General features: G+C 39.8%; 1 long non-coding RNA gene across 4 annotated transcripts in view; it reads right to left on the bottom strand.

Annotated features, from left to right (window-relative positions):
• LOC129621580 (uncharacterized) overlaps positions 1-21583 on the bottom strand; it is a 167061-nt gene that overhangs the window by 55692 nt on the left and 89786 nt on the right. For all 4 annotated transcript variants that reach the window (XR_008699463.1, XR_008699462.1, XR_008699464.1 and 1 more), the window contains exon 2: positions 4449-4727. This is a non-coding gene — a long non-coding RNA (uncharacterized LOC129621580). The remainder of the gene's footprint in view (positions 1-4448; positions 4728-21583) is intronic.

The raw sequence follows: 21583 nt of genomic DNA, 5'->3' as shown, positions 1-21583 counted from the left end.
GGTAATAGTTCTATGTTAAATTATATCCAGTTCCTGGTCCCCTACTATTTTCAAGTCATTTTCAGCTATTCTTCAGGCCTTCTGTTATAGAGTTCATTATTCTACATTTTTCCACTCTGGGAACAGTTATTCCATCATCTTTACCTTGCCTTTTCATCCATCACGCTAAAGAAGATGGTGGGCTTGTTCATAACCCAATTCTTATTCAATCTCCATCATTATCCCACAGCTTCAAACTTGGTTTTATTAGTGATTTTATTAGTGACTACTAAAATAGAATTTCTTTTCTGTATGTCTAAATCCATAGATGGAGAGCTCTGGCTACATTTAAGCTATAGCACAGTGCATGACAGGAGCAGGGGGTGGGAAAGAGACAGAGATTGGACTCGTAACATCTGAGTTCAATTCCTAGAACTGCCACTTAATGGAACCGTGACCTTTGACAAATCACTTATTTCTCAGTTTTCCCATCTGTAAAGTAGGGGTAATGATAATATTAGCTCAGGATCATTGAACATTGTCAAAGGAGGAAATATATGAAAATAGTTCATACATTTAGAAGCACATAGCAAATACTAGTTGTTGTTACTTCACAATATTTCCCTGAATAAAATTGAACCAAGTGCTAAGACTGTGGTCTGCAGACCAGACAGCCCCAGGTACTAGATATAAAAGTCCTTTAACTTTTTGAGCCTCAGATTCCTCATTAGTACCTGTTTAATAGTGTGCTGAGAGGCTGAAATAAGTCGTGCAAAGCACTTAGAGCACCCTTTGGAAAATCGTGAAATGCAAATAAATGTTCATTCATTCATTCATTTACTCAACAAATGTTGGGTGCATACTCTATGCCAGACTTATTCTAGGATGGGAATATACTACAAAATATAAGACCAAAAATATTCTCATTCTCATGTTGCATATATTTTAGTTGGGGTAGAAAAGATTTTATTATTATTGCACACAATCATACATTGACATATGAGAAATATATTTGGAGATGACATATGCTATGAAGAAAAAAGACAATATGTTTCAGAGTGACACAGGACCTCTACTCTTTTTTCTTCTTGTTTTAAATTTGTATTTAAATAAATAAAACATTCAAATACACTCCATAGTCCTTTGGTAGTTGTTCCCAAATCCCATTTCCTTTGCAACATTACTAAAGTAATCACTAGTCTGAAGTTGATATTCCTTCTTGTCCGTATTTTTTCCTTTTTCTTTTTTTTTTTACTTTTGTTAAACATTTTAACGTTGGATTATAGCCAATTAACTGGCTTTCCAGTTGGCTCAGCAGTAAAGAATCATCTGCAATGCAGGAGACATCAGTTCGATCCCTGGGTAGAGAAAATCCCTTGGAGGAGGAAATGGCAACCCACTCCAGTACTCTTGCCTGGAAAATGCCATGGACAGAGGAGCCTGGCAAGATACAGTCCACGGGGTGACTGAGAGTTGGACACAACTTAGCAACTAAACAACAATGATAGCCAGTTAACAATGTTGTGATAGTTTCAGGTAGACAGCAAAGGGACTCAGTTACACATAAACATGTATACATTCCCACCCAAACTCTTCTCCCATTCAGACTGCCACATAGTATTGAGCAGAGTTCCCAGTGCTATACAGTTACATGTGCTGTATAGGATGTCCTTGTCAGTTATCCATTTTAAATATAGCAAGTGTGTACACGTCCATCTAAACTACCTATCCAGTCCCCCTGACCTTCCCCACTGGCAACCATAAGTTCATTCTCTAAATAGGACCTCTAGTCTTATTAACCAGAAACTGAGTTATTCTTACACTACTATTACTGCCACGACTTTTCCTTCTAAATCTACACTGTTGAGGCACCTCTTTCTCATCCATGTGCTCCACTTTGACTGAGAGATGAAAAGGAAGTGAAAGGGAAAAGCAAGTAAAGAGGAAGAAAAGGAAAGGAAATATATATTAGGAAACTATTGTACATCATAAGTTAGAAGACTGTGTTGTCATGAAATGACCGTTATGCAGACTTTGCAGAAACCGGGGGTAATGTTTGTGAAGTACAAATCAAAAATTCTTATCTATGGCTCTCCACTACTAATTAACACTAGGTCTGTGGGCACATTAATGAAGACACTATTTACAAAGGCTATTAACAAAGAGTTAATGGAAACTAACAAGGGATGAGGTACCATCCTGGGCTAGCATGAGTCAAAAGCCAAAACCACCCTTGAAGGAGCGAGGGAATGGGAATGTGGAAAGAGCTGTAGCAAAGGAGGGTCTCATCAACAGAAGCTGTGGCCTTAGGTAGAACAGAACAGCTCCTGCCTACCACTGAGCAGCAGGGAGGACACCGTGCTTCCCCCTTCTCTGGCCCTCTGATCTCCTGCTGATGCCTCCTACTGGCCCAACAAGGAAGCCTGATTAATGCAATCCATGGAGGTCAGCCTTCATCTGCCTCCCAGGCATGGAATGAACAAAGTGGAGGAGGAAAGTGAGGAAAATGAAGCATGGAGGAAAGTGAAGTGAATATGGAAGGGCAAATATATATGTGTGTGTGTGTACAAGTACATATTGTTTTGTGGGTGGAGTCGGGGGATGGATCATATGAAGGTAAGAAAATCAATTAGCAAGGGACTGCAGTAGGGCCAGGTTATGACATCCGTGGGCTTTAGCACTGTTGTCTTTGTGGGACTATCCCTCTATTTTTAAAAAAAAGGTTAAAATTCTACTTTACAATTGCATCAATACAAAGACAAATGCAATCTAGGTTGGATTATATTCCACCTTTTTCTTCTGATTTTAAAAGAAATGGAAACATTTGCAGGAGCCCCTAAGTACCATGGCCTTAGCACATTGCACTGTACCTAATGGAGAAGAGGGCTGTGGACTGCAGAAGACCAGATGTGAAGTTGCAAGACCTCAACCGAATACAGGAAGTAAATGGTATATAAATGTTATGTAGGGTTCTGAAAGAAAACAGAAGGACACTCAAGATAATTCAAGGAGAGTTTACTCACAAAGGTACTATTTGGAATCTGGGGTTGGGATAGGGGTGGGATGGGGGCACCTACCAAGTTCATGTGGTAACTGAGGACTGTGAACAACACAGACCCTTGCTGTGCAGGCCCAAAGGGAGCAGGAGAGGAGCCATTACTGGCAGTTGGAAAAAGCGTTGTGAGTAGGAGAAACAGTGGCTTTGACTTGAGGGACAGTCAGCCTCGGGTAACCTTGCAGGGAGGAATCCAGGATTATAAATAACTGTCTTCCTCCCTCCTCCACTGCCTGAGCCTAACCAGAAGACAAGGCCATGAGACCTTGACACTGTGCACATATGCTGGAAGGGTGGATCTGCTGGACCAGTCGGAAGCTCTGACATGTGTAGCCTTTCAAGCATGGGCTTGGACTAGGACTCAGCAGTGGAGCCCAGCTCAGAATCTACTGGTCAGGGTGTTAACCATGATTGCTAGTCCCTCCCCCTAGAGTTTCTGATTCAGTGGATCTGATTCAAGAACACGTTCCTAACAAGTTCCCAGGTGCTGCTGATGCTGGTTGGGCTTCCTAGGTGGCTCAGCGGTAAAGAATCCACCTGCCAATGCAGGAGATGCAGGTTCAATCCCTGGGTCAGGAAGATCCCCTGCAGGAGGACATTGCAAACCGCTCCAGTATTCTTGCCTGGAGAATCCTATGGACAGAGGAGCCTGGCGGGCTACAGTCCATAGGGTCTCAAAGACCCAGACACGACAGAGCATGCATACACCCACGGTGCTGATGCAGTTGATCTGAGGAGCACACTTTGAGAATCACCATCTAGAGTGATTCTCCATGGACTTCTCTGCCCTTATATTATGATTTAATCACTGTATCTGCAAACGTCTAGAAGAGGGCTCAGTAACATACAGTTGACCCATGAACAGCAAATGAATTGCTCAGTGAGTCCACTTCTACATGGATTTTTAAAAGAAACACTACAGTACTACAGGATCTACAACTGGTTGAGTCCCAGGATGTGGAACCCTGGATAGGGAGGAACCACATAAGAGGAAAGCAACTAAAAGAAACACTCAGATTTTCAGCGATGGAGTGTCATTGACCCTAACCCCTGTGTTTTTCAAAGTTCAACTGTAGTTGGTACTGAATAAATCTCTGATGAATTAATAAGTTAATGTATGTGTTAGTTGCTCAGTCGTGTCCAACTCATTGCCACTCTATGGACTGCAGCCCTCCAGGCTCCTTTGTCCATGGGATTTTCCAGGCAAGAATACTGGAGTGGGTTGCCATTTCCTTCTCCAGGGGATCTTCCCAACTCAGGGATCAAACCTGGGTCTCCTGCATTGCAGGCAGATTCTTTACCATCTGTAAAACCTTAACTAAAGTAAGTTGTTTTTGATTCAGTGTAATCACGCATACAGTACACAATTATCCATGACACATATTGACATGGTAGTCAAACAAACACAACTGACCTGAGATGCTGGGAGATAGCTTCTAAGCAGGGGCTTTGTCCTGGGCAACTTCAAATCTTCTCACATGTCACAGATGCCTGTTTGCTTTGTTAACATGATGGTTCAAATGTTTTATTCAGTGTGAACAGCATAGTGAATGACTCTATCATCAGTTTTTCCATAGTATATTATATAGAATCATTCATCCATCAAATATTGAGTTAGAGAGTTGAGGACCATTCACAATGCTAGTCCCCGGGGAAGCAAAGATGAACCACTTCTGCCTTCAGAGCTCACAACCTAATGGGGAAAACGGACATGTACACAGAAAAACCAGTGAATATTATCTTAGAAGGACATTGTGTTGCAGGTATACACAGCTATATACAAAAGAGATAAAACCTACTATATGGCACATGGAAGTATATGCAATATCCTGTAATAACCTAAATGGAAAACAATCTGAAAAAGATTATATTTATAGCTGGACCCACTCCACTGTATATCTGAAACATTGTAAATTAAATATACTTCAATTAAAAAAAAAAAAGGCCATGATGGTAAAAACAGAAGTACAAATGGTTGGCTAAGAGCTGGAAGGAGGAGGAAGGCAACTGTGCCTAGGAGTTTCAGAGAAAGCTTTACAGGAGCAAGTTTGGGGATGGGTATTGAATCATGTGGGCTTCCCTGATGACTCAAATGGTAAAGAATGCACCTGCAGTGCAGGGGACGCAAGAGATTTGGGTTCAATCCCTGGGTCAGGCTACAGTCCATAGGGTTGCAAAGAGTCGGACAGGACTAAGCATGCATGCACAATGCAGAATTAAAAGATATATGGAGATTCTCCAGTTTAGTAAATGGGGAAAGAGCATCCAAACTGAAAATCTCACTTGTGTAAACATGCAGTGTTTGAAATGAGTGAGAGGTGAGTGTGAATTATTGCACAGGAAATTCAGGAAGGTAGGTGGAGACTGACAGGGGTAAAGCTAGAGAGGTAGATTATATAGGAATCCAGGTTTGTACACAGTACCTAAATGACAGGCTCAAGAGAGCCAACTTACTGGCATTCTCCTCCAGGAAGCTTTCCATAACCCCCAAGGGAGTGGGGGATAGATCACCCATGCCTGAGGCTTCTATAGCACACTCCATATATCTTTATCACAGCAGTTACTTCATTAGATTGAAATTATCTGTTCATTTTTCAACTTTCCTACTCAATCGTAAGCTCATCAAGGACAGAAACCTTTATTCACTTTTGCAGTAGCACTTGGTCTGGAATGCAGTGTGTGAATGCTAAGTTGCTTCAGTCCTGTTAGACTCTTTGCAACCACATGGACCGTAGCCTTCCAGGCTCCTCTGTCAATGGGATTTTCCAGGCAAGAATACTGGAGTGGGTTGCCATTTCCTTCTCCTGGGGACCTTCCTGACCCAGGGACTGAACCTGTGTCTCCTGGGTCTCCTGCATTGGTATTGGCAGGTGGGTTCTTTACGACTAGCACCACCTGGGAAGCCTCCTGGCATAGGGTATCAGTGAATAAATGTTTGCTGAACTAAGGGAACCTGAGGGGCTTCTATTATCAGGTGGCAGTGAGGGCATCTCCAGCTGGTTCATTTCACTGGGACATGCGCTGGGCTTTTTTTTCTGCCACTCTCTTTCTTCTCCTTCATCATTCCACCAGGTATCTTGGGTCCCACTTGCCATCCTGAAAGCTCTGAATATCCCAAGAATTTGAAAGAGAGGGTTTGCCCACAGCAGATAAACTGAAGGGAATAGTCATTGCTCTTTCATTTTGGGGGGATGCTGATGTATCAAAGGAAGTAAGAAATCTAAGGACTTGCATGGTGAGGAACTGAGGGGTAGGAAAATACTAAAGACCTGAATAATATAGTGTTTGAGTGATTGATAAAATTTGAGAAGCTAAAGAAAAGGAAGAAAGTGACTCCCAGTCCTGGATAGCTGCAATCATCTATTTTCTCTGCTCTTTATCCTGGGTTATAAGAGGATACTAAAACCATATGCATAACTGTGCTGATTCTTCATTGTAACTCCACATATAGAAGGATGCCTGGCACATTTATACACCACTTTTAAATGTAAATAGGTTATAACTTGGCCCAACTCATCTACTCGCCTACTAAGGACAAGACTCATTTAATCTCTTTCCTAAGAAAGATAAGCTATCATACATATAAAGTCAGGGAACTATAAGCAATAAGTGTAGCATTTATTTTTTTCTTTATATAACTACATCAACAGTGCACAAGAAGAGCTTAAAAAACTAAGCTCTCTGAATTTACTTCTTTATAAGTTGTTTAATATTGGGTTGGCCAAAAAGAACAAACTTTCTAGCCAACCCAATACTTCTACAATGCTTGACAATGTTTGTATAGGCTGTTCCTTGCACCAGGGCATCTGACCATGGGGACAAGCAGGGCTCAAATCCAGCCCAGATTCTGTACAATAAGCCATGTACCTATGAATTATATATACCTAGAACAATCACCTTTTAAGGAAACTCACAGCAGTTTACATGGGCTAGCAGTGGACCTCACTATCGACTCTCCTTTTATTTCTGCCCTATTCTCTTTTGAAAAAAAAGGTGGGGGAGGGTGCTGAAATCTCAACAATGGTACTATCATTGCTTGGTCTGTCTTCATCACATCTCTGGTACACTAGTTTCTCTAGAAAATAGTCCTAAGTTAAAAATTATGATCTAAGGCTTTATTGGTGGGTACAATTCCAGGGTATTAAGAGAGGGAACTGGAGAAGAAAGGAAAGTAGATAAAAATATGGTACACAGTGAGCTGACCACAGCATCATAAGAAAAACACAGCCAGTCAGTTAATGATGAAGGATATCTTCCAGGCAGCCTACATGAAACTGCCTGTCATTACTTCTCTCTCATGGTTGAAGTTGGCCCTAAGGAACCAATGAAAGTGAAAGTTTTAGTTGCTCAGTCATGTCAACTCTTTGCGATCCCATGGACTGTAGCTTATCAGGCTCCTCTGTCCATGGAATTCTCCAGGCAAGAATACTGGAGTGGGTAGCCATTCCCTTCTCCAGGGGATCTTCCCAATCCAGGGATTGAAACTGGTCTTCTGCTTTGCAGGCAGTTTCTTTGCTATCTGAGCCATACACTCCTTTCATATGTTGCCAGCTCCAGTGATCATTGGCTACAGAAGCCAAAGCCCCTACTCTAGGATGTGGTGATCCATCTGGATCCACAAGTGATGTGAGAAGCCAGAGCTTCATGTGGGTACAGTAGAGTCAAGTCTAGGTGCTAAAACTGCTCTGGCTGCTGCTGGACCACATGTGGGGCAAGCCAGGGCAAAACTGAGAAAATTTTAGAGCTCTGGCAGGCTTAGAAGACGAGGCAATGGCAATGACAATGGCGATGGCCAGGTCCCACATTGAGCAAGTAGAGGAGGACCCAGGAGACACACAAGCCAAACAATTCAAGACATTTGTAGTCAATGAGTACCACTACAAAAACAAAAGAACTAAAATCTTATCCCTTCTCAATGCTTGTTAACATGAAAATACAGAAGAATTTATATTTCTTGATGACTTAATCCCATAAGAAAAGTTAAGCAAGGTAGAAATTTTCATATGTTTACATGGACAATATATCAATGATAATAAGGGAAATGGGCACAGACATGCCACAGCAGTAACTATGTACACAACAAAATTGGCTTATTAAGTTTATCCTTTGGGAAATGGAAATAGCTTTACCCTAATAGAATGACAGCCACTGTACTGGGATTTACATGTAGTTGAAATTTATCTGATAACTCAGAACTAGTTTATTTCTAAAATACTATGTGAAGGAAATTTGTCACACAATTCTAACAACTCAAAAAACAATAGTTGCCTCAACTCACACACACACAGAAAATGGTATCATATAGAAGTGATGGATATGTTAATTAGTTTGACTGTGGTGACCTTTTCACAGTGTATATGTATATCAAAACATTGAGTTGTACAAATATATACAATTTATAAATGTCAATGATACCTTTATAAAACTGTTTAAAAATATAAATAAAATTTTAAAATGAAAAAACAATGATACTGAATAGACACTTGCTATGCATGTATTTGAACATAGGTTAACAACAGACTTGTTCCTAATAGGAAAAGGAGTATGTCAAGGCTGTATATTGTCATCCTGCTTATTTAACTTCTATGCAGAGTACAGCATGAGAAATGCTGGGCTGGAAGAAGCACAAGCTGGAATCAAGGTTGCAGGAAGAAATATCAATAACCTCAGATATGCAGATGACACCACCCTTATGGCAGAAAGTAAAGAGGAACTAAAAAGCCTCTTGATGAAAGTGAAAGAGGGGAGTGAAAAAGTTGGCTTAAAGCTCAACAGTCAGAAAATGAAGATCATGGCATCTGGTCCCATCACCTCATCGGAAACAGATGGGGAAACAGTGGAAACAGTGTCAGACTTTATTTTTGGGGGCTCCAAAATCACTGCAGATGGTGACTGCAGCCATGAAATTAAAAGATGCTTACTCCTTGGAAGCAAAGTTATGACCAACCTAGATAGCATATTGAAAAGCAGAGACATTACTTTGCCAATAAAGGTCCGTCTAGTCAAGGCTATGATTTTTCCTGTGGTCATGTATGGATGTGAGAGTTGGACTGTGAAGAAAGCTGAGCACTGAAGAATTGATGCTTTTGAACTGTGGTATTGGAGAAGACTCTTGAGAGTCCCTTGGACTGCAAGGAGATCCAACCAGTCCATTCTGAAGGAGATCAGTCCTGGGTGTTCTTTGGAAGGAATGATGCTGAAGCTGAAGCTCCAGTACTTTGGCTACCTCATGCGAAGAGTTGATTCATTGGAAAAGACTCTGATGCTGGGAGGGATTGGGGGCAGGAGGAAAAGGGGACGACAGAGGATGAGATGGCTCAATGGCATCACTGACTTGATGGACGTGAGTTTGAGTGAACTCCGGGAGTTGGTGATGGACAGGGAGGCCTGGTGTGCTGCAATTCATGGGGTCGCAAAGAGTTGGACACTATTGAGCGACTATGAACTGAACTGAACTGAACTAAGATAGGATAGTCAGGTTGATGATTTGTCTGTGTGATATGACCATGCCTTCCTTATACAAGACATAAATTTATTTATTTTCCCTGCAAAAGTAAAGGTGCAAGCAATTTAAGGCTGGTGTGGCAGTTCCTTTGTCATCTGCAACGTAGACTATTCTCACTTTTCACTCTGCCAACTTTTGTTGCTTTTGACTGCACAGTCCAAGAAGGCAACTCAGCCACCATACCACCTTCTAAGCAATGGTTGGAGGAAAGAGAGGAGGGGACCCACTTCCTTTAATATCACTTCTTAGATGTTACACACATTGCTCTTTTCATAGCCCATTGTCCAAAACCTAGTCATATAGCCACATGTAGCTTTTTTTCCTGGATAGTTCTGTGTCCAGATAAAAACCCAGTTATTACCATAAAAGAACGAGATTTCACAGAACAACTGCCTTTGTACCACAGCATGGGTTTCTCAATTAAAGATCACCCAAAGATCCCAAGCACAAACTAACCGAAAGTTACAACTACCAAATTTGTATCTCGTAAAACTCATTTTGCTCACTGACTAAGGAGGGAGAAACAGTATTTTAAGTGGCTGCTTTATAATCAGCATTTTTCTTAAAGGTTGTATCTAAACATGAATGACTAAACAAACAAGAAAAACTAAAGACAAACTCAATGTAACATACAATCCATTTTACCTAGGTGTTACAATGATAAGACTTGATGGGAATAGGAAACAGTTGGTTATATGGACACCTGTTCTTCAACCTCAAGGAAACTTCCATTCCCCTAATTCCTAGAATGTTCTTGCACCAGGTCCGTAATGGCTGGGTCTTTCCCATTCTTCAAAAAAAAAAAAAAAAAGACTCAATGTCACTTCCTAGGAGTAAACCTACCACATTTAAAAGAGATGCTTTCCAGGAACTCTCTAGTTCCTTGAGGGCAGTGACCTTGTTTGTCTTTTTCATCACTGTGTCTTGGAGGTCTAGAAGAGTGTTTGGCACTTGCCAAGCATCCATTAATATTTGCTGAACAAATGAACAAGGATATGAATGAAGGAGTTCCCATAGAGAAAATCCCATTGCAATTCAGATGGGTGTGACCACAAAGATATTGTTTCCATTTCCAGTTAGCCTCTCAATGGTAATCCTTTTTATCCATCTTCAGTCACATTCCTCTTCTAGTCCTCTCAGCAGCAATTCCAAACCATTTTTTTCCTCTTTGAATCCTCCAGACTAAAAATACACACACACACACACACACACAAGTCAACAATCCTGAACCAACTCATCTTCCCATTCTGGATCATTCAAATATAACCCTATCCATGGTCATTTCCCCTTACATCCTCCAGTCCTCAAGCTCCTGCCCTCTCTCTGTCCCTCACACCCAAGCTTCTTAAAGTAGCTCAGAATCAACATCTCTCCTTCTTTACCTCTCATTAACTCATTGCCTATGGAGACGGTGATGTGCTTTTTTTTTTTTTTAACTGTTTATTTGGCTGTTTCAGATCTTAGTTGAGGCACGTGAGATTTTTGTTGCTGCATGTGGGATCTTTTGTTGCAGCTCACGGACTTAGTTGCCCCACAGCATGTGGGATCTTAGTTCCCCAACCAGGGATTGAAACCTTGTGCCTGCTTTGAAAGGCATATTCTTAACCCATTGGACCACCAAAGACATCTAGACTGTTCTAACTCAAGCCCCTTCTGCAGCAACCAATCACCACTAGGGCACCAGGGTTTCCAAACTGCCCTAATATTACTAGACCTCTTGAGTATTAGTCACTCTATTTTCCCTTGACTTCCGTGGTCACTCTGCCCTCATTTCTCTTTTCTTCTGACTTTTTCTTTTCAGCCTCCTTGGCTGACTCTTTCCTCTGTCCACCCAGTCATACTGGTATTACCCAAGGTCTTACTCTAAGCCCTGTTCTGTTCTTGTTGCTGTTGCTCAGTAGCTAAGTTGTGTCCAACTCATTGTGAACCCATGGACTGCAGCACACCAGGCTTCCCTGTCCTACAGTATCTCCTGGAGTTTGCTCAAATTCATGTCATTGAGTCTGTGATGCTATCTAACTATCTCATCCTCTGCTGCCCACTTATCCCTTTGCCTTCAGTCTTCCCAGCATCAGGGTCTTTTCCAATGAGTTGGCTCTTCTCATCAGGTGGGCAAAGTATTGGAATGTCAGCATCAGTCCTTCCAGTGAATATTCAGGGTTGATTTCCTTGAGGATTGACTGGTTTGATCTCCTTGCTGTTCAAGGAACTCTCAAGAGTATTCTCTAACACCACAATTTGAAAGTATCAATTCTTCAGCACTCAGCCTTCTTTACTGTCCAACTCTCACATCTGTACATGACTACTGGAAAAGCCATATCTTTTACTATATGGACCACTTGTTGGCAAAGTGATGTCACTGCTTTTTAATATGCTGTCTAGGTTTGTTATAGCTTTCCTTCCAAGGAGCAAGCATCTTTTAATTTCATGGCTGCAGTCACTGTCCATGACTTTGGACCCCCCAAAAAATAAAGTATGTCACTGTTTCCATTGTTTCCCCATCTATTTGCCATAAAGTGATGGAACCAGATGCCATTTTTTGAATGTTGATTTTCAAACCAAGTTGATTTTGAATGTTGAGTTTCACGTCAACTTTTTCACTCTCCTCTTTCACCTTCATCAAGAGACTAAGTTCTTCACTTTCTGCCATAATTGTGGTGTTCTCTGCATATCTGAGGTTGTTGATATTTCTCCCAGAAATCTTGATTCCAGTTTGTGAGTCCTACAGCCTGGCATTTCTCAGGATGTCCTCTGCATATAAGTTAAATAAGCTGGTGACAAACATTGTTGTATTCCTTTCCCAATTTGGAATCAGTCTTTTGCTCCGTGTAGGTTCTGTCGCTTATTGACCCACATACAGGTTTTTCAGGAGAAAAGTAAGGTGGTCTGGTATTCCCATCTCTTTAAGAATTTTTCATAACATCATGACCAAGTAGTCTTTATCCCAGGGATGCAAGGATTCTTCAATATCCACAAATCAATCAACATAATACACCACATTAACAAATTGAAAGATAAAAACCATATGATTATCTCGATAGATGCAGAGAAAGCCTTTGACAAAATTCAACATCCATTTATGATAAAAACCCTCCAGAAAACAGGAATAGTACACCTCAACATAATAAAAGCTATATATGACAAACCCACAGCAAACATTATCCTCAATGGTGAAAAATTGAAAGCATTTCCGCTAAAGTCAGGAACAAGACAAGGGTGCCCACTCTCACCACTACTATTCAACATAGTTTGGAAGTTTTGGCCACAGCAATCAGAGCAGAAAAAGAAATAAAAGGAATCCAGATTGGAAAAGAAGAAGTAAAACTCTCACTGTTTGCAGATGACATGATCCTCTATATAGAAAACCCTAAAGACTCCACCAGAAAATTACTAATCAATGAATATAGTAAAGTTGCAGGATATAAAATTAACACACAGAAATTCCTTGCATTCCTATACACTAACAATGAGAAAACAGAAAGAGAATTTAAGGAAACAATTCCATTCACCATTGCAATGAAAATAATAAAATACTTAGGAATATATCTACCTAAAGAAACAAAAGACCTATATATAGAAAACTATAAAACACTGATGAAAGAAATAAAAGATGACACAAATAGATGGAGAAATATACCATGTTTGTGGATTGGAAGAATCAATATAGTGAATATGAGTATACAACCCAAAGCAATCTATAGATTCAATGCAATCCCTATCAAACTACCAATGGTATTTTTCACAGAACTAGAACAAATAATTTCACAATTTGTATGGAAATACAAAAAACCTCGAATAGCCAAAGCAACCTTGAGGAAGAAGAATGGAACTGGAGGAATCAACCTGCCTGATTTCAGGCTATACTACAAAGCTACAGTCAAGACAGTATGGTACTGGCACAGAGACAGAAATATAGATCAATGGAACAAAATAGAAAGCCCAGAGACAAACCCACCCACCTATGGACACCTTATCTTTGACAAAGAAGACAAGAATATACAATGGAGAAAAGACAATCTTTTTAACAAGTGGTGCTGGGAAAACTGGTCAACCACTTGTAAAAGAATGAAACTAGAACACTTTCTAACACCATACACAAAAATAAATTCAAAATGGATTAAAGATCTGAACATAAGACCAGAAACTATAAAACTCCTAGAGGAGAACATAGGCAAAACACTCTCTGACATAAATCACAACAGGATCCTCTCTGACCCACCTCCCAGAGTAATGGAAATAAAAGCAAAAATAAACAAATGGGACCTAATTAAACTTAAAAGCTTTTGCACAACGAAGGAAACTATAAGCAAGGTGAAAAGACAGCCTTCAGAATGGGAGAAGATAATAGTAAATGAAGCAACTGAAAAAGAATTAATCTCAAAAATATACAAGCAACTCCTGCAGCTCAGTTCCAGAAAAATAAATGACCCAATCAAAAAATGGGCCAAAGAACTAAAGAGACATTTCTCCAAAGAAGACATACAGATGGCTAACAAACACATGAAAAGATGCTCAACACCACTCATTATCAGAGAAATGCAAATCAAAACCACAATGAGCTACCATTCCATGCCAGTCAAAATGGCTGCTATCAAAAAGTCTACAAACAATAAATGCTGGACAGGGTGTAGAGAAAAGCGAACCCTCTTACACTGTTGGTGGGAATGCAAACTAGTACAGCTACTATGGAGAACAGTGTGGAGATTCCTTAAAAAACTGAAATTAGAACTGCCTTATGACCCAGCAATCCCACTGCTGGGCATACACACCAAGGAAACTAGAATTGAAAGAGACACATGTACCCCAATGTTCATCGCAGCACTGTTTATAATAGCCAGGACATGGAAGCAACCTAGATGTCCCTCAGCAGATGAATGGATAAGAAAGCTGTGGTACATATACACAATGGAATATTACTCAGCCATTAAAAAGAATACATTTGAATCAGTTCTAATGAGGTGGATGAAACTGGAGACTATTATACAGAGTGAAGTAAGCCGGAAAGAAAAACATCCATACAGTATACTAATGCATATATATGGAATTTAGAAAGATAGTAACGTTGACCCTATATGCGAGACAGCAAAAGAGACACAGATGTATAGAACAGTCTTTTAGACTCTGTGGGAGAGGGCGAGGGTGGGATGATTTGGGAGAATGGCATTGAAACATGTATATTATCATATGTGAAATGGATCGCCAGTTCAGGTTCGATGCATGGGACAGGGTGCTCGGGGCTGGTGCACTGGGATGACCCAGAGGGATGGGATGGGGAGGGAGGTGGGAGGGGGGTTCAGGATGGGGAACACACGTACACCTGGGGCTGATTCATGGCAATGTATGGCAAAACCACTACAATATTGTAAAGTAATTAGCCTCCAATTAAAATGAATAATTTTTTTAAAAATAAAAGAAGGAAAGAAGAATTTTTTATAGTTTATTGTGATCCACACAGTCAAAGGCTTTAGTGTAGTCAACGAAGCAGATGTGTTTCTGGAATTCCCTAGCTTTCTCTATGATGCAACGAATGCTGGCAATTTGATCTCTGGTTCCTCTGCCTTTTCTAAACTCAGCTTGTACATCTGGAAGTTCCCTGTTTACGTACTGTTGAAGCCTAGCTTGAAGGACTGTGAGCATTACCTTGCTAGCGTGTGAAATGAGCTGCTCTGTTCTTATTCTACATGAAATAAGTGGAAATGGAATCTTTTCCACTTCCATCCTTTAGCAACCATATGTCTTCTGACAACTCCTAAATATCTCTTGTATGTGAGTTTCAAACATATCTGTCTATTTATCAAGAAAGGGATATGTTGGGACTTTCCTGGCAGTTCAGTGGTTAAGACTCTGCCTTCTACTTCCCTGGTTGCAGGATCTGGCCAAAAATTTGAAAAGAAAAAGAGAGATATATATAACTGTCTAATTCACATCTGCACTTGGATATCCTATGGTCAGTCATGTCTGACTCTTTGCAACCCCGTGAACTGTAGCCCACGAGGTTCCTCTGTCCATGGGGATTCTCCAGGCAAGAATACTGGAGTGGGTTGCCATGCCTTCCTCCAGGAGATCTTCCCAACTCAGAGACCAAACCCAGGTCTCCCGCATTGCAGGTGGATTCTTTACCGTCTGAGTCACCAGAGAAGACCCATAGGATATCCAGGTGCAGATGTGAACTTCACATGGATATCCTTCAAATTCAACATGTCCTTAACTCATTACCTAATATCCCCATTCTACCCTCAACTTGTATTCTTTCTTCTTTATTTCTATTTTGACTAATTAGCTCACCATCTCACCAGGTGCCCAAATCAGAAAACTTTGTCTTTTTAGTGTTGCCGTCACACATCAGCTGTGTCCTTTATGCTTTTACTCTTCAGTGCCATTCTCCCACTCTGCTACCATTATCCTATTCACGTTTCCACATCCAGGGTTAGTAAAGTTACCAAAAGGAGTGAGGGAGAAGAATTTTATCCTTTTGATAATCAGCTCTTAAAGATATTCATTCATTCAAAGATACTTATTTAGCACTTAATATATATAAGAAATAGATATAATTTACTTAAATTTCACCTCTTTCATAAACGAATACTTTTCTTCTTAATGACTACCTATAGCAACCATTTGTAAATAGTCTGTAAAAATCCAAACACAAGGCCTTCACTACTGTTACCATTTTACAGCAAGGTTAGGGACACAACCAGCAATCAGAAACCATTCACAGAAATGTTCAGCAAAAATCCTGACTTTACGACTTGTGCATTGTAATGTTTAATTAGAAAGGAGATCTTGAAGTATACCTGATCCTGTGAAGTAATTCTGTCCACAAAATGGGCAAAAGGAGAGATTTCCCATTTTGTTCACCAACCCGTAATTTGGTAGGAGTGGTTTGGGCTATTTTAATTAATCATTGCAAATTAAATATTTCAACAACTTGAAATGAGCCCTTAAAAGAATTAAAAAAAATATACACAGCTCCCCTCTGCTAAAACTGCAGTGGGTGACAGAATTCCTACTGTCTAATCTATAAAAATAAAACCCGAGTTTTCAGCTAATTCCATTTTCTCAAACACACACAAAAAAAACAGTACCACCCCAGTTAGATGCTTTAACATGCACGTTGATTTCCACTCACAGCTGTGGCAATTAGAAAGTGTACTTAATGGAGTGTCATGTTAATTGTTTTCGGAGTTAACCGATTTCTCCATTTAATTGTCAATTGATTAACCTATTGAAATGTTAAGTGACTCAGTTTCCTTCCAGAGTAAACAGCAGCAGCATATGGTAGCTTCAACAGCCCAAGGCAGCACTCATTTGCTTGGATTCAGTGTGCTGGTATTTTTCTACACCTCCCTGAGCTTTTAATTAGATGAGGCAATGTTACATGTATTTGTCTGCTGGAAAGGTTATCAGTGCCATGACTGACCTGCAGAGGCAAGGTTGAGTCTAGCAGCTTTAATAGAAATGGTTTTCAGCTATGACTGTTGTACTTGATTTCATTGTGATGGTAATTAACTCAAGACTGCTTTCCCCAGCTCGTGTGCGTATGTGTGTGTGTGTGTGTGTGTGTGTGTGCTCCTGCGTGTGCTTTCCTGTAGTTCTAACTATGCCATGAGATGTTTACTCTGTCATATATATGCACTTATTAAGCACTCATTGGATTCTAATAAGCAAATAGTCAAGAGTTTCTTTAGGCTAATACCACAGCACTCAAATTGTGATGCCATTAAATAAGTACGATGTTCCTAGCCTGCAGCACATTTTACAGAGAAAAAAGCCAGTTCCCTTTGGTAGAATCTCATTCCTTTATTTTCACGGTGTCTCATTCCAGCAGATCTTTACAACTGCAAAGTAAAAATGATTTTACAGTATTCAATTTAAGCACGTATAAGGCCACACAGGATTGAAGAAGAGACAGCCTTGAATTTGGAAGCCTATTTCCAATGTTCCCACTAAAGATTACTGTTTTTTAGTGGCCAAATTAGTATGAGGTCCTGGTGGTGAGCTAGCAATTCAATCTTCTCATCTCTTGCACACTGTTTTCTGACTCTGGGTGCGTGTTACTTGCATGTGTGTTTTTACTGTACCACGCTATTGTTTAATTACGAGCCAATCCACAACTGAGCCAGCATTATCATCCTTGATAATGTTGGTAGCAGCAACTGAGACAAAATGATTACAAACCTATGTTGTGTTCAATAGTTCTTTAGAGGATTTCTCTCTTAATAGTGCTGGCTCATTCATGTTTGATTCAGCACATTTGTTCTTTAAAAAAGGCATAGCTTAGAAGAGTTTCAGGGTGGGTTAATAACTCAACTGAAAATGGCTGCTCGTATTGTAAAAGCTTGTTCCTGCAGTTGCTTGGGGCTTTCTTCAGTTTTGCCGCTCTGCAGCTTCAGCCCAGTTGGTAAACAGCTTAAGTCCAGACATCTTTTCATTCTCGGAGCAGCGGATTGAAATAAAAATGCATATAAGTGGCGACTGACTGGCGCTGGCCTAACAATAGCCTGTAACATTATGCAAGGGTATTTACATAGGAATAAGGCCTTACTGAAGGAGATGGGGCAATTAATGGTGTGGGCCACACATATAAGGAAAGTTTGTCCAATCCTTTCCTCAATAAAGATCTTTTGTAAAGTGCTATGGAAACTCATGGAGGCCCCAAAGAGATTAAGGGGAGGACTTTTCTGGAACCTTAAAAAAATACATATATATATGCATATATTTTGGGGAACTTTCTTTCAATTACGTTATATATATATACATTTATATGCAAATTGAAAGTTTTAAAAAGCCAAACTATATTAAACAATGTACAGAAAAGAATATGAATTCTTTGCTTTGTTTTAACCATTTTGAGTGTTTCTCCAACCTTGGAAAAGAAGGCAGTTGCATTTTTTCCAAGGTTGAGAAAAACTCAAAATGGTTTAAACAAAGCAAAGAATTCATATTCTTTTCTGTACATTGTTTAATATAGTTTGGCTTTTTTAAAACTTTCAATTTCTGCATATAAATGTATATATATATAACGTAATTGAAAGAAAGTTCCCCAAAATATATGCATATATATATGTATTTTTTTAAGGTTCCAGAAAAGTCCTCCCCTTAATCTCTTTGGGGCCTCCATGAGTTTCCATAGCACTTTACAAAAGATCTTTATTGAGGAAAGGATTGAATTCTTTGCTTTGTTTTAACCATTTTGAGTGTTTCTCCAACCTTGGAAAAGAAGGCAGTTGCATTTTTTTTTTTTTTTTCAGTTCTCCTCCCTTCCTCTTCATTTCTTTCTTTTCTGCATGATGTTTATTGAGTAGAAAATTGTTCTGAGATAGACAAATTCCTTACTTATCTTGTTTCTCTTTGTGCTTGAAACTGAAGCCATCATCTTTGAAATATTTGAAAAGTTTTACCTCAATGCTTATTTCCAGTAATGTTGAAGCAAAGGGAGGAAAAACTACCCGGTGGCCAGGCCTAAGGGGAAAATGCTCATGATTTTCAGAAGTGTCAGGCGGCTTGGCAGTCACAGTGAAAGTGAACAGCTACAAAAACTGGGAGGGACCAGAAAGAAAATGCAAGGGGTGTGTCATAGGAGGATATGAAAACCTTAATGCAAACCTCATTCTTTTTTAGGATGTATGTCATGAGAATAAATATCTTGTCAGTCCAGATAAAAATTAAAGTCAAATGCTTAAATTATTTTTGTCCCAATACTGTCCCAATATATTGTCATTGATTTTGGAAGTGGGAAGTCCTCCTTACCCCCTCCCCCACCCCTAGCCCACCAACCCCAGCAGTAAAAGACAAATCGGGTGGCTCCATCACAGGTTTTCATGCTTATCAGAGGCTCACCATCTGCCTCTGCTCTTAGCCAGATAGTATTACCGTTATTATTACTTTGGATCAGGATACTTTTAATAAAGTATCATCAGCATTCTAAAAATAAGAGTCAGAAAAAGAATCCAAGACTTCTTTGCAGGTTTTAGGGCCAGTTAAAGCGTTTACTATCTATTTTAAGCAAAACACATTCTTTTTTCCATTTTTCTTTTTTAATGTTTCATCTCATTCAAAGGACATTTTCTAAGAAAGCATAACTTTGGCAGGGAGTACTCAAGTTCAGATTGCACTTGCTAGTCAACCTGTTCCTACTTCCAAAGTTGCTTTTTAATCCCATTTTCTCATTTATAGTTGGTTCATGAAATTCATGCCCATATAGGATAAGTGGAATAAAATCTTAATGTGATAATGCATAAGCTTTAGGTGCCTCTGTGTGTGTGGTGTACGGAGAAAGCGATTTCAGCTGCAGCCCTGTCAAACAGGCAGAAATCAATGCCTCATTCAAGATTATTGATCAGTACTAAATTAATTAGACTCCAAGGCTTATGGCAGTTGATAAGACAACTTGTTAATTTAGTCAATGATAGTGTTTTCCCTAAAGCAGCAAATACCCTCTTCTTTAGAAAAGGCATTTCTATATTTATTGCCAGTTTTTCTTTTATTTTCTTTTTATTGTTTTCATCTTTATATTCTTTTTCAGGGAAGGGGATCTATAGAGGTATAAAGGTGGGATCGGGGGAGATCAACAGGCAAAGGAGTGCTGTAAAAATACATATGATGAGGAATCAGTCTGGAATTTCAGTAACCCACTGCTACTTCTGTTTCTAGCCTAATGTTGTAATTTCAAGATGAAAAGAATGCAGCCAGATTGTAACTGTAGACCTGGATTTCCTACGGGGCTTTGGCTATGTAAGGCCACTCCAGCCCCACAAGGATGTTCATTTGGAAGGGGGTTACTTCCTAAACCTGCATTTAGAATGGACTGATACAGATCACTTTTGCTTTTCATTTAAACCTGCAACAGTGATGGTCATAGTCAATAACAAAGACATGGGCCCTGTCGGATACGGAAACTGTGAATGGAATGAAGGTATCCCAGAATGCCCTGAACATGGGGCAGTACTTCCTGCTGACTTGGAAGGACAAAAGGACAAAGGGAGTGTAGGGGTCCCACCAACAGCTCTTGGAGGCAACAGCCTGCTATCAGCAGCACTCCAAGCCTCTGAGAATGCTAATAAGCTAGTGAAGAGCTCAGCTTTCTTGCCATAATTCTATAGTGTGGTTGAGGACCCCATAGTGCTCACTAAATAAAGACAACTAATTGAGAATTTTTTGCACATTTTGCCCAGGGGACTTGTTGTTCATTCGATTCTTTGGGGAGAATGTACCCCTACTGACAAGAGAAACTGATTGTTTTGGCAGCCTCATGTTACTCTTCCCCAGGTCTAAGACTGACTTCGAAGAATGACAAAAATGTTTAATTTTGATTTTTGTTTAATTATGTTGCTGGGAATTATTTTAGATCTCAAAGAATAGGCGTTCCAGTGTTCATCTAAAAAAAAAAATCCTGGCAGAGTTTTTTGAATTAAAGCCCTGTTTTTTCTTTTTCTTTCTTTCTTTTTTTTTTTTTTCTCTTAAATTGTATTTTCTGTGGTGAGGCCTACATTTTTGTGTCTGCAGGTGACACGTTGATTGAAACTAAAATTAATAAATCAGCTGAAAAGCTCACACCTACAGCTCACAGCAGGGCCTGGAAAACACGTTTATAAAGGGAGCTTTATGCCCTCATATAAAGAAGGAATAAATTACAGAAGCACTTGTTGCCCTGGGACTTGATTTTGCTTTGCAGTCTGGTATCTTATTTTTGGAGGCTTATTATTAATCAACAGGTTCCTGGTTGCTTTAGCAGGTGACTTTGCTATTAATCTCTTACTTGGCCATTATAGTATATTAATGAGGAGGCTTGTAGATGTGGTTCTATCTTCTGACCAAGGAATTAGTTTAAAAGGTGCACTTTTTCCTCAATGGCTTGCAGTCAGCCACGTTGAGGACCAAATGCAAAGTAGCATTTTCTACAGCTTGTGTAGTATTAAGGAGTGTTTTACTAACATCTGTGTCTTACTGTGCTTTTCTTCTCTCCTACACTTATTCCTTCATCATGGTGGGCAATTATGGAACTTACCAGTCTCTGTTCATTTTTTTAATAAAATAAAATTATA

Source organism: Bubalus kerabau, chromosome 10, assembly GCF_029407905.1.
Source record: "Bubalus kerabau isolate K-KA32 ecotype Philippines breed swamp buffalo chromosome 10, PCC_UOA_SB_1v2, whole genome shotgun sequence".
NCBI lineage: Eukaryota > Metazoa > Chordata > Mammalia > Artiodactyla > Bovidae > Bubalus > Bubalus kerabau.
The sequence above is the reverse complement of the archived record's forward strand: the minus strand, read 5'-3'. Positions and strand labels throughout refer to the sequence as shown.